This window comes from Lithobates pipiens, unplaced genomic scaffold, assembly GCF_037356315.1.
Source record: "Lithobates pipiens isolate NorthernLeopardFrog02 unplaced genomic scaffold, aLitPip1_a1.2 Scaffold_30, whole genome shotgun sequence".
NCBI classification, from domain to species: Eukaryota; Metazoa; Chordata; class Amphibia; order Anura; family Ranidae; genus Lithobates; species Lithobates pipiens.
This window is the reverse complement of record NW_027507791.1, coordinates 83,961,965-83,984,571: the sequence shown is the minus strand read 5'-3', so window position 1 is coordinate 83,984,571 and position 22,607 is coordinate 83,961,965. Positions and strand designations below refer to the sequence as shown.

Here is a 22,607-nt window from a genome sequence, read left to right as displayed (position 1 = left end):
GATACAGCAGCATGGAGGGCTCAAAATCTGTTGGCAAGCTGCATCTTGGTGACAGGTAACAAGCTGCATCTTGGTGACAAGTGAGCGCTGCACCTCTGGTGGCAAGTAACAAGCTGCATCTTGGTGACAAGTGAGCGCTGTATAATATGTATGAGCCTTTTTAACTGTGTTTGTTATTTTACCTCAATTTACCCTAATTTTCCCAGCAAGATGTTCAGTTCATCAACACAATTATTTTTTGGAATTTTTGTTTTGCATTGAATGGCACTCACGTAACGACACGTGAGCACTGTTCAGTGTAGTAGCAATATGCTACTGTTTGATAATGCCATGACAGTTATGCCGTGTACCGTGTGTATGCAAGACAAGTTTGAGCCAACATCCGTCAGAAATAAATCCACGGTTTGGTTGTTGGAAATTCCGATCGTCTGTACGCGGCATTATAATCTGTCATTCAACCTGGAAGACTGAGGTCAGTAAAAATTAATTCCGCAGGGGACAGCTCTGGATTACAGTTGAGCATTTCAGAAAAAAATTGCTTTGTTATTTTTAAATTTGCTGTGCTGTTAATTTCTATTTTAGAAGTTTTAAGTGGAGCTCTGCTTTAAAACCTTTTGTAGTCCCCCCAGCCCCCCTGCCAGTCTTATACTTACCTGTCCCAGGGAAATATTGGCTTGTCAAAGTGCAATCTCATTTAATCCTATGGAAAGTTAGCCTGGAGTACATCCTTATGTACAGAATTTTAAACTCTGACCGGAGTGTCCTGTTAAAAAGTCATTTAATACCATGGCTATATTTCCTCTAGCACATAAACATCTAAATATCAATAAATCAAAATGACAAAATTGCAATTGTTCTCAAAGGAGACCTAGAACTGACAGCAACACATAAGAACGGCAGGAGTTTGAGTTGATTTCATAAATCACTTGACACAATATAACTGGCATTCTCATAGCAGTATAAATCAACAACTGTGATATATTGAAATGTCATATAAAGGTATAACTAGCAAAATCACTGATGGTTTGGAAAACTGCAAATATTAGGAGCTCTGTACAGCACTGTTATGGGGAATTTTGTTCTTCCATGACTTATTTCTGAGCCACAGGTATAAGAACATATATAAAGTATGAAACAGCACTGGCAGCCTATATCAAAAAATATACATCCTAATAAATGGTGCCTTATACATCAATGTAATTGTGACACAAGAAACAAATACCGTATACAGAAAATCTGAAAAGTGCTTGGTGCTTTTGTAAAAAGTGCAAGGTGCTCCAAAACTTTGAACGAGTGAGGTGACTCCCCCTTTGGTGACCCCACTCACCAGAAATATTATATCCTCAGCTTCGCAGTCTGGGTTCAAAAAAGCAGTGATCTAATCACTGCTTTTTTGGTCCCAAACTGCGAAGCTGAGGATATAATATTGCTTTATTGATCCCAGACTGCAAAGCAGTACGCATCTATTGAACAGCTAACATAAACATATGTAGCACCCTGGTCCTAAACAGGGCTGCTAATAAATCTATAAATTGAGTTCAAATTGTGGTCTCTCTCTTCTGCTAATAGGTGGTATTAGGATAATGGATTACAGTGAATTCAGGTAATGAGTAAATAAGTTGTCTTAGCCAGTTAGCGGGAGTTTCTTTTGGCCACTTTGCATGCTGGGATAGGCTATTTATTCGGGAAGAGTCAAGTAATTGGGGTTCTTCCCGCCTGGGACTGCGGCCTGGGTGGATGTGTGTCAAACAGCTCCTGACTGCTAGACCTGAAGCCTGAGGCCTATCCAGGAGTCCTGCTGGCTGCTAGGTCTACGTGAGGCCTATCTAGTAATTCAAGGGTCCTCAAAGGAGGATCAGCAGAGGTTAAGCCTGAAGCCTGGGGCAGAACCACATGTTTTAAATGCTCAGCCGGAAGGGAGCCTGTTCATTGCCGGAGATAAAGGAGAAGCAGTTGCCGGAGGGGTGACCACTCCTGTTACCAGAGGCAAGTTTGAACGATATGAAGCTCTGAAGGAGTACCAGAGCAGATGCTTCACTAGCCAGGGACGGTGAAGTAAGTGGGAAAGCTTCAGTGGAGACTCATCCAGGAATACAGTGGTTAGCTGTGAGTAAAGCTTGAAGAAGTACGGCGGGTAGCTGTAAGAAAAACTTGAAGATAAGTACAGCGGTTAGCTGTGGGTGAAGCTTGAGGATCTACAGTGGGATACTGTGAGTTGAGCTTGAAGATCTACAGTGGGATACTGTGAGGTAAACTGGAAGATCTACAGTGGTATTACTGTGAGAGAAGTTGTTGCTATAGGAGACAGCAGTTGCTACAAGATACAGATTCCTGCATTCAGCTTAAAGGCCCTCTTTCTGTTTTACTGTCTGCCTAGTTCTATTTTTGCCTGTGGAGTTTGCCTAACTGCTATAGCACTCTCTCCCACCGTTCTTGTTAAGAGAAATAAAATCTTTGTTCATTTTTACAAAAAGTGACTGGTGCCCAATGTTTCCACCTTGCACCACACCCACAATGCCTACTAACCTGCACCCTGAGGAAGAATGTTCTCCCTGACTCTGTGGGTCACCATCAGGCCCTTGGTAGTCATGGAGACCGCTACAAATAAACAGTAAGCTAATCAACAGCTAGTAATCACCTTTATGGACAAATGGAGATACAAACATATACAACAATTTGTCCGCTCCCTCCCCGCCCAATACAGAATATGCAGGAGCTTACACCAATTGAATATATGTTCTTGCATAAGGACCCACCGCTTCACTGTATTTCACAATTCTACAAAGCCATCATACAACTACATAATCCCTCATATCCGGAATTTCTTAGTAAGTACATTCTCATATCAATGATGACCAGAGAGACAAAATCCTACAGCTGGCTCATGTCTCTTCCACCTCCTTTAAAACAGCCGAAATGAACTACAAGCTGCTGACAAGGTGGCACTACCCCCCAGCTAAGTTACACAGTATGTTCCCCTCCAATTCCCCGCTGTGTTGGAGGAATTGTGGGAGCACAGTGCTCCCTCCTTGGAAACTTGGATAAAAGCGGTGGAAAACACATGTCTTTTGGAAGAACTTACCTTTATAGCCAGAGACGAACTTAATCATCATACTGCAATCTGGGCCCAATGGACAGAATTCAAAAGTTCTACTACCTACAAGAACATTATGTAGGTCTCTCATGGACCCACACAACCTACTTCCCCTCTCATAGCTAAATGTGCAGGGGCACATAGAAGTTGCTTTAGCCAAGTGTAATGATATATTATTATGTAGCTTGTGTTGTCTTATGTGGTACATCGCCTTCCAGCACTACTCCACCTTAACCCTCCTTTCCCCTCTTTACTACCCCCTCTTACGCTTTTACCTCACCTCTCCTTTTCTCTCAACCCCTCACTGCCCCCCTTTTCCTCTTTCCCCTACCCCCCTAAAATTGCTTACCATCTGTCCAGTTACCTTACTGCTAATATGCATCCACCTAATACACACCCCCTAGACCCAGGTCTTTGTACAAAGCCGTTTGCTATATATCACCAGTGTTACCAGCCCTATGTGTCTTTGGACAACATAATTGTTATAATAGCATGCATATATCGTTGCCACACATTCTTGTAAACTGCTTTTATTGTTTGATTAATAAACAAAGATTAAACAAACAAAAGAAAGACAGCTAGCAACTAACAGTTAACAGTGATCTAATCAAACGTAATCTAATTAACATAAACATCCCACAATATTTTGGTAACGAAGTGAAGTGGACACAATACTAGCAGACAGACAGAAACAATAGGTGACTCAATTAACAATGGTGATGCACACCTTGGAGGCACACAGCAGGAGACACCAGCATCAGGTTGTTTGAGCTGATTATATTAACACCTATTATGAGTCTAGGAGGGGGGGGGGGGGGGGGTTGAAGCAATCAATGCAGGTTTCTGGCACAGATGTCCCAAGTCTGCATGAAGGTTTTAGGTTCCCAGAGTCTGTGTGTTTTGGGGAAACATGGACCCGAATCCAAAGCAAAACCACTCCAAAATGTCCCTCAGGCACACACCTCCCAAAGAATAGAGCCCCTTCAAAAGCCAGGGCCTATAGTCAGTAGGCAAGGAGCTACCCTGCAGCCCACTCCAAAAGCCCCTGTCCTGGTTGGGTCTGTCACAATCACTATACCAAAAAACAGAAAACAGGATGATGATACCATTACAATACATCTCCAAAAAGTATAAAAGGCTTGATTGTAAAAAAAATCGTAATATGAGACACATTTATCCCCTCCCAGCAAGAAAAACAAAATTCCCCTCTATCCCTCCAACTATCCTCTTCCTTCAATCCAATCATCTAATTAACAAAAAAAAAAAAACTTTTGCACTTACCTCTCCTGTGAGACAAGGCTGGTGACCCAGAGCTACAGTTTGATCCTGCTGCCACTGAAGTTTTTAGAACTTGTGAGGACCCAGCCTAAAGACCGTCAAAGGAACGTGTAACCAGGACATCAAAAGAAGGAACCCCCCAACTCTGTAGCAAGGAAGAGAGAAGCCTCAGGGCCTAGCACACCACATGTCCAGGGATTTTAGTGAAGATTTGGGCAACTGGATTGGTTTGTTTTAAATGCTGCAGAAATGAGCTACAGTGGAATTTTTGTGGTATTGTTTATGAGTAGCTCCATGACTGGACATCCCTTAACCAGGGAACAGGAGCTGCCTGTGAAGGGCTTGGTCACTGTGCTGGGAGTGCGTAGTGAGTTGGCTGTCAACACAGAAAGCTTTGGTCATAAAGCACATGTGTGTGGTACATGGGCATTATAGCCCACTGTCTTTGCCACTGCACATATTTGTTTTGGTGTTAACATGTAGGTGTGCACAGCCTATTGCATTAGGGTGTGCACCCCAAAGCTCAAGCACATATGTGTGTGCATGCATGTGTATATATACTGACTGTGTCAGTAGGGCTGAGATTTGAGTCAGTAGGGCAGTGAACAGTGTCAGTAGTTTTTATTTTTATTATTTTATTTTTACAATTTTATGTTTTAATTTTTTTTCTTGGGAGCCCCATAAGGTGAAATATCAGAGGTCTAAACAGGGGTTATCTGCACCACGTTGGTGAATAGGATGAGATCATAGTGACTAGATTTCCGCCTAATTTAAATCAGTTGAAAGTTTATTATATCACTTAAAGGGGTTGTAAAGGTTCACTTTTTTAAAATAACAAACGTTTTATACTTACCTTTTCTGTGCAAGGGTTTTGCACAAAGACGCTCCGATCCTCCTCTTCTGGGGTCCCCCAGCGGCAGTCCTCCCGCATTCCAAGGGGACACCCGTGTGGGCGTGCTTCCGAGTCCTCTTGCTCCTGCGTCCATTGACACAGACAGCAGGACTCGGCCCCGCCCCCGGCTCCCATGTCACTGGATTTGATTGACAGCAGCAGGAACCAATGGCTGTGCTGCTATCAATCTATCCAATGAGGACCCGTGACAGTGGCTGGAGCTGATGGGCTTGTTCTAGTCGCTGGAAAGATCAGGTTCTGGTAAGTAAAAGGGGAGGCTCTGGGGGGCTTCTGCACTACAGAAGGTTTTCCCCTTAATGCGTAGAATACACATGGTACAGATGGGCTGTGATTGGCCCTGTTTGTACCATGTGATCCCAATCACAGCTAGCAACACAATTTTACATAATGAATGGCATGAAAGGAAGCCATCCATTGTTTACCATTGGCATGTGATCTGCTGTGATTGGTCACAGTGATCATATAGTATCAGCAGCATCCTGGTACAGTCCAGTGGACACAGCTGGTGACAGATCGTGCTGCAGTGCGGCCTGTGGGGCGTGCACGAGAAGCTTTCCGGAAAGACGTCAAATGACATCCACCCAGGCATGTCTGATGAAGGGGTCCTGTAAGGCTCAGAAACAAGTGCTTCTGTTATAGTCACACGCCTGATAAAGGGGTCCTCTAAAACATTGCTTCTGTTAATATGATGTGATTGCTGAATAAAGCTTTGGACCCATTCTGAAAATCCGTGGTGTGTTGGTGACATACTTTCTCTTTGATTATTTTTGGTTTCTAGTCGGTGGTCTCTGCAGCCCCATTTACATTCACAGCCACTCCACCGGAACAAGTGCACTGGAATTAATGAGAAAGACACATGCTTACTTGAGGACAGCTAAGTAAATAAGAAAACATTGTTGAAACTAAATTGTTAATAAGGAGATGGTTGTGAAGCTATACATATTCAATTTACTTTTAATCTGACTTTTATTAAAATCATTTAACCTGGAACCGCACCAAAAATGAAAGCGTTGTGCATGTAATGTGATTTTTGATGTGTTTTGCAGTTTTTATTTTAACACTGCATATAGCTGGTTGCTAAGCAGGGGGCTGTCACGTGCCATCAAAAGGGGCGGGCTCTCTGGGCGACATCATCGGATGGTCACACCCCATGTCTATATACGAGGTGCCGGACAGTGAGGACATCACAGCAGAGAAAGACAGCGCCAGGACAAGACTGGCTTTTTTTGTTTTTTAACGGGTACCCAGTGGCGAGGAAGAAGACAGCGGCAGTGAGGAAGAAGGCAGCACCAACAAGGAAGAAGACAGCTCCACGGGAGAAGACAGCACAAGAAGAAGATGACACCAGGAGATGACGGCTCCGGGAGATGACGACTCCGGGTGAATCTAGACCAAAACTAGATTTTGCAAGTCTTTGTGGCTGGACTGCAGTCTCTTGTCACATAATTTTGTAGTGTGCTACTTCCTTCTAATGTTCCACTAAGGCTACAGTGGGCTCTCCATGTCCTGTGCAGCCCTGGAACGCCCTGCAACGCTGCCAGCAGCTTATGTAACCAATCTGCTGAGCAGGCATTTACCCAATTAGATTCTGTAAAGACACTGCATATAGATATCCCTTATTCAACCCAGCTTTCTGGTGCTTGTGGTGCCACTGGAAGTTAGTTCACATACTCTAACGAACACTGTATGCAGACATCTATATCCTGTTCACATCTTTAGCACCAGCAATTTCATTGGATACAATCATTTTCCAGTATATAGGAAGAGTGTGAAGTAAAATAAAGATACACCACAGATCAGCAAAATTTGCTATACTCTATCATCAAGGATTACTCTATTATTAATATTTAAGGCTAGCTGATGATTTGCCGAATTCCAAGGAGTAACACTTCAACCCTTTTATCCTCTATTTATTTACTCAAGTGACTAAAAGTTTTTTTTAGCACAAAAGGTCTGCTCTCACTTTCTCTGGAACCCTAATTAAAGGAGCCAACCAATTTAAACATACTAGTTTGCATAATGCTTGTCATGTTGTACTGATATTAATGGCTTGTGGGTTGAGGAAACAGAGGGGAGTGAACCTGACATAGTAAATTAAGTGTCAGTTCCCTACCCTTCTGCTGACCTGTTCACATAGGTTACTGTGACAGAAATAGGGTCTGGCACAATTTGGGCCATTTTGTATACTTTACCTTTCTCTTTATTACCAAAGGGTTACTAATTACAAATAGTATTTATAAACAGTGCTATATTGTTCAATTAAAAATACCTTTGCGATTTACAGTTATGTTTTACACTTTTATGTGTCCCTTAGGCCTCATGCACACGAGACGCAGTTAAACGCGCGTTCAGATGCAGTTGGACAGTTTTTTCAACTGCTCCTGAACTCATTCAATGTTATCCTATGTGTCCATGCACACAGTCTCGTTTTTTTCCGTTTTTATGCAGTTGCGTTTAATCTCGTTTTTCCAGAAGCAAAAAAATGCGTTCAGAAGCAAAAATTTCCACGTTTCAGACGCAAAACGCGGCAAAACGCGGTAAAACGCGGCAAAACGCCGCTACCGCGTTTAGCCGCGTTTGCGTTTATATGCGTTTTTAAAGGTGACCTTTTTTTTTTACAATAAAAATCTCAAAAATGATTGCAAATGATGAAAAACCATTAGAAAAATATTTTAAACAATTGCAATTGCAAGTGGACAATCCACAACTTGTGGCAAGTGACATGGCAGGTGGCAAGTGACGTGGCAAGTGGACAATCCACAACTTGTGGCAAGTGACGTGGCAGGTGAAGTGGCAAGTGACGTGGAAAGTGGACAATCCACAACTTGTGGCAGGTGACGTGGCAAGTGACCTGGCAGGTGACGCGGCAAGTGACCTGGCAGGTGACGTGGCAAGTGGAAAATCAACAACTTGTGGCAGGTGACGTGGCAGGTGACGTGGCAAGTGGACAATCCATAACTTGTGGCAGGTGACGTGGCAAGTGGACAATCCACTTGTGGCAGGGGACGTGGCAAGTGACATGGCAAGTGGACAATCCACTTGTGGCAGGGGATGTGGCAAGTGACGTGGCGAGTGGACAATCCACAACTTGTGTCAGGTGACGTGGCAAGTGGACAATCCACAACTTGTGGCAGGTGATGTGGCAAGTGATGTGGCAAGTGGACAATCCACTTGTGGCAGGGGACGTGGCAAGGGACGTGGCAAGTGGACAATCCACAACTTGTGGCAGGTGACGTGGCAGGTGACGTGGAAAGTGATGTGGCAAGTGGACAATCCACAACTTGTGGCAGGTGATGTGGCTGGTGACGTGGCAAGTGGACAATCCACATCTTGTGGCAGGTGACGTGGCAGGTGACGTGGAAAGTGGTGTGGCAAGTGGACAATCCACAACTTGTGGCAGGTGATGTGGCTGGTGACGTGGCAAGTGGACAATCCACAACTTGTGGCAGGTGGCATGGCAGGTGACGTGGAAAGTGGACAATCCACATCTTGTGGCAAGTGACGTGGCAGGTGATGTGGCAATTGACGTGGCAAGTGGACAATCCACAACTTGTGGCAGGTGACGTGGCAGGTGATGTGGCAAGTGATGTGGCAGGTGATGTGACAAGTGGACAATCCACATCTTGTGGCAAGTGACGTGGCAGCTGACGTGGCAAGTGACGTGGCAAGTGGACAATCCAAAACTTGTGGCAGGTGACGTGGCAAGTGACGTGGCAGGTGACGTGGCAAGTGGACAATCCACATCTCGTGGCAAGTGACGTGGCAGGTGATGTGGCAAGTGACGTGGCAAGTGGACAATCCACAACTTGTGGCAGGTGACGTGGCAGGTGATGTGGCAAGTGATGTGGCAGGTGATGTGACAAGTGGACAATCCACATCTTGTGGCAAGTGACGTGGCAGCTGACGTGGCAAGTGACGTGGCAAGTGGACAATCCAAAACTTGTGGCAGGTGACGTGGCAGGTGACGTGGCAAGTGACGTGGCAAGTGGACAATCCACATATCGTGGCAAGTGACGTGGCAGGTGATGTGACAAGTGATGTGGCAAGTGGACAATCCACAACTTATGGCAGGTGACGTGGCAGGTGATGTGGCAAGTGATGTGGCAAGTGGACAATCCAAAACTTGTGGCAGGTGACGTGGCAAGTGACGTGGCAGGTGACGTGGCAAGTGACGTGGCAAGTGGACAATCCACATCTCGTGGCAAGTGACGTGGCAGGTGATGTGGCAAGTGACGTGGCAAGTGGACAATCCACAACTTGTGGCAGGTGACGTGGCAGGTGATGTGGCAAGTGATGTGGCAGGTGATGTGACAAGTGGACAATCCACATCTTGTGGCAAGTGACGTGGCAGCTGACGTGGCAAGTGACGTGGCAAGTGGACAATCCAAAACTTGTGGCAGGTGACGTGGCAAGTGACGTGGCAGGTGACGTGGCAAGTGACGTGGCAAGTGGACAATCCACATATCGTGGCAAGTGACGTGGCAGGTGATGTGGCAAGTGACGTGGCAAGTGGACAATCCACAACTTATGGCAGGTGACGTGGCAGGTGATGTGGCAAGTGATGTGGCAAGTGGACAATCCAAAACTTGTGGCAGGTGACGTGGCAAGTGACGTGGCAAGTGACGTGGCAAGTGGACAATCCACATCTCGTGGCAAGTGACGTGGCAGGTGATGTGGCAAGTGACGTGGCAAGTGGACAATCCACAACTTGTGGCAGGTGATGTGGCAAGTGATGTGGCAGGTGATGTGACAAGTGGACAATCCACATCTTGTGGCAAGTGACGTGGCAGCTGACGTGGCAAGTGGACAATCCAAAACTTGTGGCAGGTGACGTGGCAAGTGACGTGGCAGGTGAAGTGGCAGGTGACGTGGCAAGTGGACAATCCATATCTCGTGGCAAGTGACGTGGCAGGTGATGTGGCAAGTGACGTGGCAAGTGGACAATCCACAACTTGTGGCAGGTGACGTGGCAGGTGATGTGGCAAGTGATGTGGCAGGTGATGTGACAAGTGGACAATCCACATCTTGTGGCAAGTGACGTGGCAGCTGACGTGGCAAGTGGACAATCCAAAACTTGTGGCAGGTGACGTGGCAAGTGACGTGGCAGGTGACGTGGCAAGTGAAGTGGCAAGTGGACAATCCACATCTCGTGGCAAGTGACGTGGCAGGTGATGTGGCAAGTGACGTGGCAAGTGGACAATCCACAACTTGTGGCAGGTGACGTGGCAGGTGATGTGGCAAGTGATGTGGCAGGTGATGTGACAAGTGGACAATCCACATCTTGTGGCAACTGACGTGGCAGCTGACATGGCAAGGGACGTGGCAAGTGGACAATCCAAAACTTGTGGCAGGTGACGTGGCAAGTGACGTGGCAGGTGACGTGGCAAGTGACGTGGCAAGTGGACAATCCACATCTCGTGGCAAGTGACGTGGCAGGTGATGTGGCAAGTGACGTGGCAAGTGGATAATCCACAACTTGTGGCAGGTGACGTGGCAGTTGATGTGGCAAGTGATGTGGCAGGTGATGTGACAAGTGGACAATCCACATCTTGTGGCAAGTGACGTGGCAGCTGACGTGGCAAGTGGACAATCCAAAACTTGTGGCAGGTGACGTGGCAAGTGACGTGGCAGGTGACGTGGCAAGTGACGTGGCAAGTGGACAATCCACAGCTTGTGGCAAGTGACATGGCAGGTGGCAAGTGATGTGGCAAGTGGACAATCCACAACTTGTGACAGGTGACGTGGCAGGTGATGTGGCAAGTGGACAATCCCCAACTTGTGGCAAGTGACGTGGCAAGTGACGTGGCAAGTGGACAATCCAAAACTTGTGGCAGGTGACGTGGCAAGTGACGTGGCAGGTGATGTGGCAAGTGGACAATCCACAACTTGTGGCAGGTGACGTGGCAGTTGGACAATCCACAACTTGTGGCAGATGACATGGCAAGTGACGTGGCAGGTGATGTGGCAAGTCACGTGGCAAGTGGACAATCCACAACTTGTGGCAGGTGCCGTGGCAAGTGACACGCTAAATACAAGTACACTGCAGCTCTCACAGATGCTGCTACTCACTCTGGTCTCACAAAATTGCTGAAATAGTTAATTTTTGAGCTGGGGAGGGTCTATGATGTTAGCTTAACTAAACGCTTCTAGACGCAAACGCGGTAAAAACGCGGTAAAACGCCGCTAAATCGTGGTAAAAATCGCGGCAAAACGCGCGTTTCTAAACGCCGGTTTCAACATGTGTCCAGCAGCGTTTGCATCTGCGTCTCGTGTGCATGAAGTTGATGTCACATGGGTTGATGTCACATGGTGACCCCGCCCCCTTACAATGTCACAGTCCCGGAGAATGCTGGGACTGTCGCCATGTGACATCAACCCATGTGACATCAACCCATGTGACATCAACCGACGACCCCGCCCCTTGTCCCTATATAAGTCGCCGCGTGCCCGGTCCCTGTCATTGTGAGCGGAGGACTCGGCGAGGCAACATCTGAAGAAGAAGAAGAGAAGAACAGAAGAACGGAAGGTGGCGGCGGCGGCGGCAGCGGCGACAGAAGACCGGGCCACCGCCTGTAAAAGAGCTAGAAGAAGGCGCGGTGGCCCGGTAGAAGAACCGAAGAGGGGGACAAGACCCCCGAAGTCGGAAGAAGAGGGCGGCGGCGAGGAAGAAAGCCGGGCTCCTCCGCTAGCAAAAGAGCTACAAGAAGATAGCGGAGGAGTCCGGCGAGAAGACCCCCGAAGACGGAAGACCCCCGGAGCTGTGCAATAAACTATTTTATCTTGTGTGTTGTGTTTTTTTTGTACTTTATTTTACAGGTGAATGGGTAGGGGTACATTGTACCCCATACTCATTCACATTATTAAAGGGGGCTCCCGGATTCCGATAAGCCCCCCGCCCGCAGACCCCGACAACCAACGGCCAGGGTTGTCGGGAAGAGGCCCTTGTCCTCATCAACATGGGGACAAGGTGCTTTGGGGTGGGGGGGCGCGCGGCCCCCCCTTCCCCAAGGCACCCCCCATGTTGAGGGCACGCGGCCTGGTACGGCTCAGGAGGGGGGGCCGCTCGCTCGGACAAGGGTAGCGTGCTCGGACAAGGGTCTGATGTGGACCTGGGGGGACCCCCACGCCGATTTTTTTTCGGCGTTGGGGTTCCCCTTTAAGTCCATACCAGGCGGCGGGGCCAGCGAAGTATCCTTCGCGGGCCCCGCCTACCTGGAGACGCGCTCGAAATGAGCGGACTTTCCTCCGCGTGTGTGGGCGAGTCCGTTCATTTCAAAAGTAGGGCGGATAGTATGGCGGACTTAGTACGCTGTATTAGTCCGCTGAAAAAGTGCCGTGTGTGGGCAAGTAGCCCGTTCGGAAAGTCCGACGGACAGTCTGGCGGGAAGCCCGCCAGACTAAGTACGTCGGACAGACGGCTACGTGTGTACGCGGCTTTCCTGTTTTGGCTATGGGACAGGAAGTGATGGGAAATCTTTGCAATAGGACACAGATGGCAAAAAAAATAAATCTGACAGGGTTATAACCCTCCCTTACTCTATCCAAAATGAAATTTACCTATAGTTCTATGTCATGGACATTTGGTAGGTAGGCTGTATGCCAAGGAATTTAAAATTTCATGTTTGACACACATGTAAATGTAAGACTTGGTGGCGCAGGGAAAAAAATAAAAAATTTATGTCCACATTATGGCATTTCAATCTGCTTCACAGTGGTCTTTCGGTAGAATAAACTGACAATGCGTATATCTAATATTTGCCAGGCAGCACTAATTATGCCATACTGGCATTCACAGCGCTGACAGGCCTGCAGCTACTGCTGACAGAAGATCTACACTGGACTATGCTTGCAGGTGTTGAGCAGCTGGCACACAGTGGCTACTGCTGACTTCTCAATATTCTTGCAGATCTTCGGGAATCCTCCCCACCACTTACATCATATTCAGCGTACTAATGTCCTGCTTATCAAAATACAAAAAAACTGAAATCAGAGAGCCCACAGTAAGCACTGGTGTGTATTCTGCTGTTGAAGGAAAGCAGACCCGAAGGAAAACTCTGCCAAGAGAAATGATAAAGCTATCCTTCATGGCCTCCTCCTCAGAATAAATATTGCCTGTCAAGCTGATACTCTGACTTCCATGCTTTGTAATTCGCTGACCTGGAACATGTTAGCAGGATAAAAAGTTAGCAATAACGAGCTGCATACATGATCTGTGTTGGTGACTTAGAAAGTATTTAAAATATATGTAAATCCTAACATTGGATTTCTCTCATTTGCTCTGGTTAGAACTGTAATGCCCATACACACGATAGGATTTTTCGACGGAAAATGTTCGATGGGAGCTTGTTGTCGGAAATTCCAACCCTGTGTAGACTCCATCGGACATTTTCCATTGGAATTTCCGACACACAAAATTTGACATCTGGATCTCAAATTTTCCGACAACAAAATCCGTTCTCGTAAATTCTGATCGTGTGTACACAATTCCGACGCACAAAGTTCCATGCATGCTCAGAATCAAGCAGGAGTGCCACACTGACTAGTGAACTTAATTTTTCTCGGTACATCGTACGTGTTGTATGTCACCACTTTCTTGACGTTTGGAATTTCAGACAAGATTTGTGTGACCGTGTGTATGCAAGACAAGTTTGAGTCAACATCTGTCGGAAATTTGTTGTCGGAATGTGTGATTGTGTGTACGCGGTATTAGGCTCCATTCATACTTGTGCGACATGCCATGCGATTTTGGACATCCAAATCCAATGACAACCGGGCAGGGGTTGCACAGGCAGGGATTGCATTAGCAACTATCATTTTGGATAAAGTATTCATATTGGATTAAGTATTTCACTTCGGCTCAGCACGTGAATGCAGAAAGCGAAAAATATACAACAGACTACTGCAACACAATAAACACAATAAACGGACTACAGGTGTCCTGATTCCCCATAGAACATCTCTCATTCAGTCTGCTTCTCAATCTCACCACTCTGTATGATGCACTCTCTACTTTTCCTTCTCACAGTTGCATCCTCTCTCCTTAAACTTTCTCTTCTTCATCCCTCTTCTCCACCCCACAGCTTATATATATCACCCTCACTCCTGTCTTCACTATATTACTGCACTCATCAGCTCCTGCTAATTTTGAACCCACATACCAATAAAACCTCCAGAACACTGAAAAGTGTCCCCCCACATAAGTCACACTTCCATATCACCTCTCTCTCCCTTCTGCTTCTCCTAATTTCTGGAGATATTTCTCCAAATCCTAGACCACCATCATTTACCTTTGGCCAACATACCCAGCACCCCCTATCCTCTGCCAGAAGCTGCAATCTACACAATCTAATTTATATTCCTCTTCTGCCTAGAACCAGCCTTCCCTTTTCCTGTGCCCTTTGGAATGCTGGCTTGGTTTGCAACAAACTTACCACCATCCATGACATATTTATCACAAACTCCTTCAACCTACTTGCAATTACAGAGACATGACTTCAAGAATCTAACTTTCCTTCTCCTGCTGCCCTCTCCCATGGTGGCCTCCTGTGGACTTACTCTCCCTGGCCTAGTGGATGGAAAGGAGATGGTGTTGTAATTCTCCTATCCCCTCAAAGCACTTTTCAGGTTCTTCATCCACCCCCTCTCTGTCCCTCTCCTCATTTAAAGCTCACTGTATTCGTCTATTTTCTCCAGTTTCGTTGAGAATTGCTATGATCTATCGGCCTCCTGGACCAGTATCAAACTTCCTTGATGACTTCTCTGCCTGGCTACCTTACTTTCTCTCTTCTGAAATCCCAACAATCATTTTTGGTGACTTCAACATCCCTGTTATTCTTAACACTCCCGCTACTTATACATTTCTAACCTCCTCTTTTGACCTGAAACAATGGGCAAATGCTTCTACTCACTCTGTTGGCAACTGCCTTGACCTCATATTCTCCTACCTATGCACTTCATATAACCACTAAAACATTCCTTTTCCTCTCTCTAATCACCACCTTATTAGTTTCGCTCTCTCCTTGTCTTCCTCCTCTTTGCCTTCCAACTTCCAAATAATTACTCATAGAAACCTTCACCATCTTAACCCTTCTCTTCTTTTTTCTGCTACAGATTGTCTCTATGCCAAAATCTCATCCTTGTCCTGCCCCAACCTGTCCACTTCTATCTACAACAGTTCACTGTTATCCACCCTGGATACACTGGCCCCCCTCACTATGCACAAAATCAGGCCTGACCGCTACAACCCTGGCAGACGAACATTACCAAAAGCCTCAAAAAACAGAGCTGTGCTCTTGAGCATCTGTGGTGTAAGACAAAGTCACAGCAAAATTTCAGTAAATATAAATCCCCCCCTCCAAAAATACCATTCCTGTCTCAACGCTGCCAAACAGACTTACTTTATCACTCTCAGTAACACCCTCTCAAGCAGTCCCTGTCAACTCTTTTCTACCTTTAATGCTCTACTTTGTCCGCAATTACCTCCACCCACTAACTTACTCAATGCCCAGGAGATTGCTAATCACTTTAAAAATAAGATTGAGACAATGCGTATCAAGATCTCCTCCACTCTATAGCTATCTCCCTCACTTTACACTCTTTGTCCTCCTGTACAATCAAAACTGTTGTTTAACCCAACTACTACAGAGGAAGTCAGTCAATTTTTTTCTAAAGCCCACCTAACCTCCTTCCCGCTGGATCCTGTTCCTTCTCAAATACTACGGTCACCCTCTGACTCTATCCTACAATCTTTAACTCATATCTTCAACCTCTCCCTCTCTACTGACTTCCTCAACCCTCTGAAACATGCACTAGTCACCCCCATACCAAAAATGTTCTCACTGGATGCCACCAATCTTAACAACCTAAGACCCATCTCCTCACCCCCTTTTGCCTCCAAACTCCTTGAATGTTTAGTCTACAACCGACTGAGCGCCCATCTCATTCAGAATAACTTTCTTGATCCCCTTCAGTCTGGATTTCATCCACAGCACTCCACAGAAACTGCTCTCCTAAAACTCACAAACGACTTATTAACAGCTAAAACCAACGGTCATTATTCCGTAGTGTCTTGGACCTCTTCGCTGCCTTTGATACAATTGATCACCCCCCCCCCCCCCCCCTTTGGTTGCTTGCTTGGTATCCATGGCTGTGCTATCTGTTGGTTCGAATCTTACCTATCTCACCGCACCTTCAGTGTAATTTACAACTCTACTTCCTCCTCTCCAACACTGCATACCATTGGGGTCCCCCAAGGTTCTGTCCTTGGACCTCTACTATTCTCGATCTACATATCCTCATTGAGTCAGTTGATAGCCTCCCATGGCTTCCACTACCATTTATATGCAGATGACACCCAAATCTATCTCTCTACCCCTCAACTCACCCCATCAGTCTCCTCACACATCACTGATTTACTAACAGACATATCAGCCTGGATGCCTCACCACTTCCTCAGACTGAATCTATTTAAACCGAGTTCATAAAATTTCCTCACCCACGTGCCCCTTCCCCTGACTCCTCTGTCAAAATCAATGGCATAACCATCAATCCATGCAGCGGCAGCAGCGAGCTGGGCATCAGGAACCGATTCAGCAAGCATTGTATCAGTAGGCTGGGTAACGGGCACCGGCTCAACAGGCTGGGTAACAGGCACCGGGCCAACAGGCTGGGTGACAGGCACCGGCCCAACAGGAAGGTTGATGGGCACGGGCTCAGCAGGCCGGGTCACGGGAACCAGCTCAGCAGGCCGGGTGACGGGCACCGGCTCAGCAGTCCGGGTGATGGGCACTGGCTCAACAGGCCGGGTGACAGGCACCGGCTCAGCAGGCTGGCTAACTGGCACCTGCTCAACAGGCTGGGTAACGGGCAATGGCTCAACAGGCTGGACAACGGTCAGAGATTCTGCAGGCTGGGTGACAGGCACCAGCCCAGCAGGCTGGGAAACTGGCACAGCACATCAGGCTGGGAAATTGGCACTGGCTCAGCAGGCTGAAAAACAGGCACTGGCTCAGCAGGCTGGAAAACAGGCATCGGCTCTGCAGGCTGGGCCGTTGGCACTAGAACTTCAGGCTGGGCCGTGGGCACTGGAACTTCACACTGGACCGTGGGCACTGGAATATCGGCTGGAGTGGAGGCAGAATGGAGCAGATCGGCTGGCATGGAAGCAGACTGGACCAGATCGGCAGGCATGGAGCAGACTGGCTTTTGTAGAAGCAGGTTGGAGCAGATGGGCTGGTGTGGAAGCAGGCTGGAGCAGATCGGTTGGTGTGGAAGCAGCCTGGGATAATGGTGGGATTATATGGGTTGGGAAAAACTTCTGTTTATACTTTGGTTTAGCCACTGAAGTTCTGGAAGTGACTGCAGGGCTGTAAGTAGGGGATGCAGCTGATTGAAGAGAAGGGGTGGACTATGGTAAGGAGGAGGGAGCAGTGGCTAGGGGAAATTTTATGGGATTGTTGCAGGCAGCAGAGAAGAGACAGTTGGGTTAAAGGCAGGATAGGTGCAGCAAGTGGAATGATACTAAGTTGGAAGCAGGGTATATTGGGCTGAGACTGGAGTTGCCGTGGTTGATGGAGAGAAAGACAATTCAGTAGACAGGTGTCTGGCAGCAGGAATGAATGGTTGCAAGCTGACTGAGGCTGAGTGCAATATATCTGACCATGTTTGTAGTAATGGCTGAACAAAATTCAGTTTACATGCTGCCTGTCTGACAAGAAACAAGAAACTGCACTGTGTTAATACACTCTGATAACACTTGCTGAGAACATGAGGAATAATGCTCAAAGAAAGAAACCAGGTTATCCTCTAATAACGACACCAGAGATTCAACCTGATCAAAACTGAAAGGGGCAGAAAAATCATCACTGCCTCTTGGAGTACTGGACAAGGCTAGCTCGGCACACACCTGAATCAAAGGCGTAACATACCCAAACAGCATATGGCCTTGATCAACTAGTGAATGAGACAGTCGGATACACTCTAGTAGCTGGTCACTGGCCCACTCTTTCAATATCTGGCGGCAATATTCCCCATCCTAAGTCACCAGCAGAGAATAATAAGCAACTTCCTCTGGATGCATGTTAGCAAAAACAAAACCACAATGGCTTCCCTAAGCAGCCGCTTCTGGTTAGGACTGGCCATGGTATTATGTCATAAACCAGTGCAACCAGAAATCTGTGTACTGTAATAGGGAAGACCAAAACGCATGTAAAGTAATAATAGTAAGTTTTATTAAAAGGATAAGTCATAAAAAATAAAGCAAACAACCACAATGACACACAATAATAACTCTCTGAACCAAACGTGAATACAGGAGTAAGATAAAATCATAAACGTAATCATGCCAGGGTCATACACAAGTGATCAATCAGAATAAGGAGCAGGACGGGACAGGGAGAGGACAACAGGAGGAAGGTATGAGTCTTCAAGACAGGGGTCCAGGGATGGATGCAGGGTTCAGGAACACAGGACACAAGGTACAGGCACAGGATTCAGGAATACAGGTCACAAGGTACAGGATTCAGGACTTCAGGTCAGGGCTCAAGGATAATACCAAGGCAAATGCATGAGCATCTGCCGGGTATATATACACACACCTCCTAAAATCAGTCTCAGGTGACTGCCGGAAGACACCCGCTGGTGGACACCAGTACTTTGGCCCAAAGATCTGACAGCGCCACCAGCAGGTGAAACCTTTCCTGACATCTGGTGAACGCTGGTTAGTGTTTAGACCCGTGTCTCGGGTGAGTCTGTGCCATACACCAGGGTGACCTGCTTGTGTACTTATCCAGCTGGTTGGTGGGAGCTTCTCTACTGCTACAGCCACTGTTCTCCAAGCCTGACCCCTCACTGTGACTTTTAAGCTACCTGTGGATGATTCCATGTCAGCCAGGGACGCTGGTTAGTGTTTAGACCCGTGTCTCGGGTGAGTCTGTGCCATACACCAGGGTGACCTGCTTGTGTACTTATCCAGCTGGTTGGTGGGAGCTTCTCTACTGCTACAGCCACTGTTCTCCAAGCCTGACCCCTCACTGTGACTTTTAAGCTACCTGTGGATGATTCCATGTCAGCCAGGGACTATACTGTCCAGACAGACTGAATCTAAGGAGGAATGTCAATGCATAAAGGGACATGTGAAACAGAACAAATCCATAGCAGTCTAGGGTCCAGGGCCATGTTGCATTAGCAATCCTTATGCTAAAGTATCATTGATGTATTGACATAGAGGATGTCATGTTACCAGCCCCTGATAAAGGTTAATTGGTTGAATTGCATAGGGTGGAATCTGTAACTGTGACATAGAATGCTGAGTAAAGTGAAAATAGAGTGAAACTTATAACTACACTTGTGCCTAAAAATTACACTTTTAATAAAGTTTGCTAATCTGCACAATGCTGTTAAAGTGTTCCACTTTATCTGGTCTCCCACAGTGCACAGACCATGGGAATTTTTGTAAATATAAATGGCTAAATACCTTTTCTCATTAGTAGTTAGAGCAGTCTTGTGACTTTTATCAGTGTTTGGTTAAAGCTTGTAGGAGGAGTACTCTGACTGTCCTATGAGGTTGCAGGATCCCTGACCCTGGCTCTGTGCTAATCACATGCACTCTCTCAATAAAAAAAACTTCTCTAGCAATACAAACTGAGCATGTGCAGCTTACCCCCCCCCCCCAGCCTTTTTACATAATGCAGAGGATTAACCCCTTAGGTTCCATAGTGAGTATAACAAGCATGATCTAATGCATATACAGACAGATTTTACTGTTGTGAGTTTAGTTACACTTTGATTTATAATGGAGAACGGATATCACTGTTCATGCTTAGTTACACATTGCTTTACTATGCACAGTGCTGCCCATCTCATTCATCAAAATTGGCCCATTGTGTGTAGCCAGCCCCACATTGCTTATTGAAGCACAGAGAGCTCCATGATTGGAGAAGAGTCATTCATGTGAGTTTGACAAATCATATGACTTGTATAATTGTACTATATTTTTTTTTCTTACAGCCGTGGTCCATGAGCCCATCTTCCTTCCATTACAGCAAACCTCTTGACCAATTGGATGACAGAGGTTTTCAGCAAAGAAGTATAGGAAAGTGTAGTGGCTTCTACATGGTCCTTATGTGAAAAAAATCTGCTGTTGTACAATAGAGGCAAGTAAAAAACAAGTGAAGTTTTTAAGATGTTATACTTAACAGTTCTGTGCAATGATATTGCACAGAGCGCTCCCTTATCCCCTCTTTGGTGGTTTTCCATCGGCGCTGTCTGCTCCTTCTTTCTCCGGGTACCCCTTTAGCAAGCCCAGTGCTAAGGGGACATCCCTAGGTGCATGCTCCCAAGCCAAGATATGTGCATCCATAGGCACACAAAGCCAGTAAGCCATGCCTGCGCTCCCTCCTCACAGGAGTTTGACTGACAGAAGCAGGAGCCTATGGCTCCCACTGCCATCAGTGTCTCCTCTGAGACCAGGAAGTGAGAGGAGTCAGGTAAGAGTTTAGGGACGGGGTGGGGAGAACAGTTAGTGGGGCATTTCTTATTTTAATGCAGGGAATGCATTAAGGTAAAAAAAAACATTTTGACTTTAGAAAAACTTTAAGTGCATGCTGCCCTTTTTATAAAGGTTTTTAGTCCAGCAAATTGTTTTCAAAGATGGAGGTAGCGCATGATTTTGTGCATGCAGATTTCGCTCCATGCCAACCATGCTTCATAGTTTCATAGTTTCAGAGTTAGTTAGGTTGAATAAAGACACCAGTCCATCCAGTTCAACCTGAGTGAGTGTCTACAATTGTCCCTATCCCTGTACATTGCACACTCACATTGGTCCCTACCCTCAAGGAGCCCACAATCCAAGGTCCCCATTCATATACTAGGGCCAATTTTGGACAGAGGCCAATTAACCTACCTGCATGTCTTTGGATTGTGGGAGGAAACCGGAGTACCCGGAGAAAATCCACGCAGGCACAGGGAGAACATGCAAACTCCAGGCAGGTAGTGTCGTGGTTGGGATGTGAACCAGTGACCCTTCTTACTGCTAGGTGAGAGTGCTACCCACTACACCACTGTGCATGCCAACCGATTGGGAAAAATAAAGTGGACGTAAACCCAAATTTTTTTTTATGTCATAATGTAGAGTATAAAATGTCCTATAATTTAAGCCCAGTCTTGCCACAAATAGTTAATCCAGCTCTGAACAATCCTCTTTTATTGTTCAGTGAGATAAATCTTGACAAACAGAGAAAAACTTTGTCAAATCCTCCCCCTTGCTGTAAGTGACAGGTGATTTGCATATCTTGTGCACTAGCCTAAGAGACATGCATTATTTTTTATTTCCCTCCCACTCCTTTCTTCTGCTGCTCTGCAAGGATTGGCTGTTCCACACCTCAGCATGATTTGGCATGCTGAACTCATGTGGGGACTTTTCTGGGTTTTGACTGGATGTTAGTGATCATAGCAGAAGTTCGGTGTAAGAAATACACAGGAGAAAATGCATGTTGATAAGGGGAGTGTAGAGGTGGGTGGGGAGTCTACTGACATCACGACTCCACCCACTGAGCCCTGGAAAACAGACCCACCCAGTTTTTCAGGTCTCGTAGCATACAGAGGGGAGACATTTGACAGATAAGTATACAAGCAGGAGGCATGTATACCCTTCTAGATAACCAATATTGCAGTAGTTTAGAAAGGATGAGAGTGGGTTTACATCCACTTTAACTGTCCCTACCCATTCCATTCATTGGATTTTAGCTATTTTAATCATGAACGTTCAGCATTATATGTCAGTGTTAACCAGGGCAGTCATGTGCAAATGCATACAGCCTAGAAATTCCCACTCCTCTAGCTTGGTCTTCACCCATCAAGGCATTTTGAAAATTGCATAACTTCTCCCAAAAGCCAGCCCACTGAAGGTGGGTAAAGGTTGGGCAGGGGTTGTCTTTTTAGGAGAACCCCTTTCCCTTTCTTTTGTACTGAATAGTAGACATGTGCACACTGAAATATTTTGTTTTGAAATTTAGTTTTTGTCCGAAAAATTTTTTTATTTAGTTACTCCCACAATTCGTTTTTATTTATTTTGTTTCGTTAACCACTTGAGATCCGCGCTATAGCCGAATGACAGCTACAGTGCGGACCTGCATTGCCGGGATGAGGTCTATTGACGTTGTTCAATTCACTAGCGGCCTGCGCGCCTCCCAACCCCTTACCACGTGATCATCTGTCAGCCAATGATCATGTGATTTCAACACAGCCGGTAATCGGCTATTTTTTCTCCTCACGCTGACAGCGCAAGGAGAAAAAAAAAAACAATCACCAGCGGCAGTGAGAGGG

At 46.4% G+C, this 22,607-nt stretch overlaps 1 protein-coding gene across 1 annotated transcript in view; it reads right to left on the bottom strand.

Moving 5' to 3' along the window:
• Window positions 1-22,607, bottom strand: part of LOC143943032 (transmembrane protein 151B) — a 145,793-nt gene that overhangs the window by 43,961 nt on the left and 79,225 nt on the right. The gene's annotated exons all lie outside the window — the stretch shown is intronic.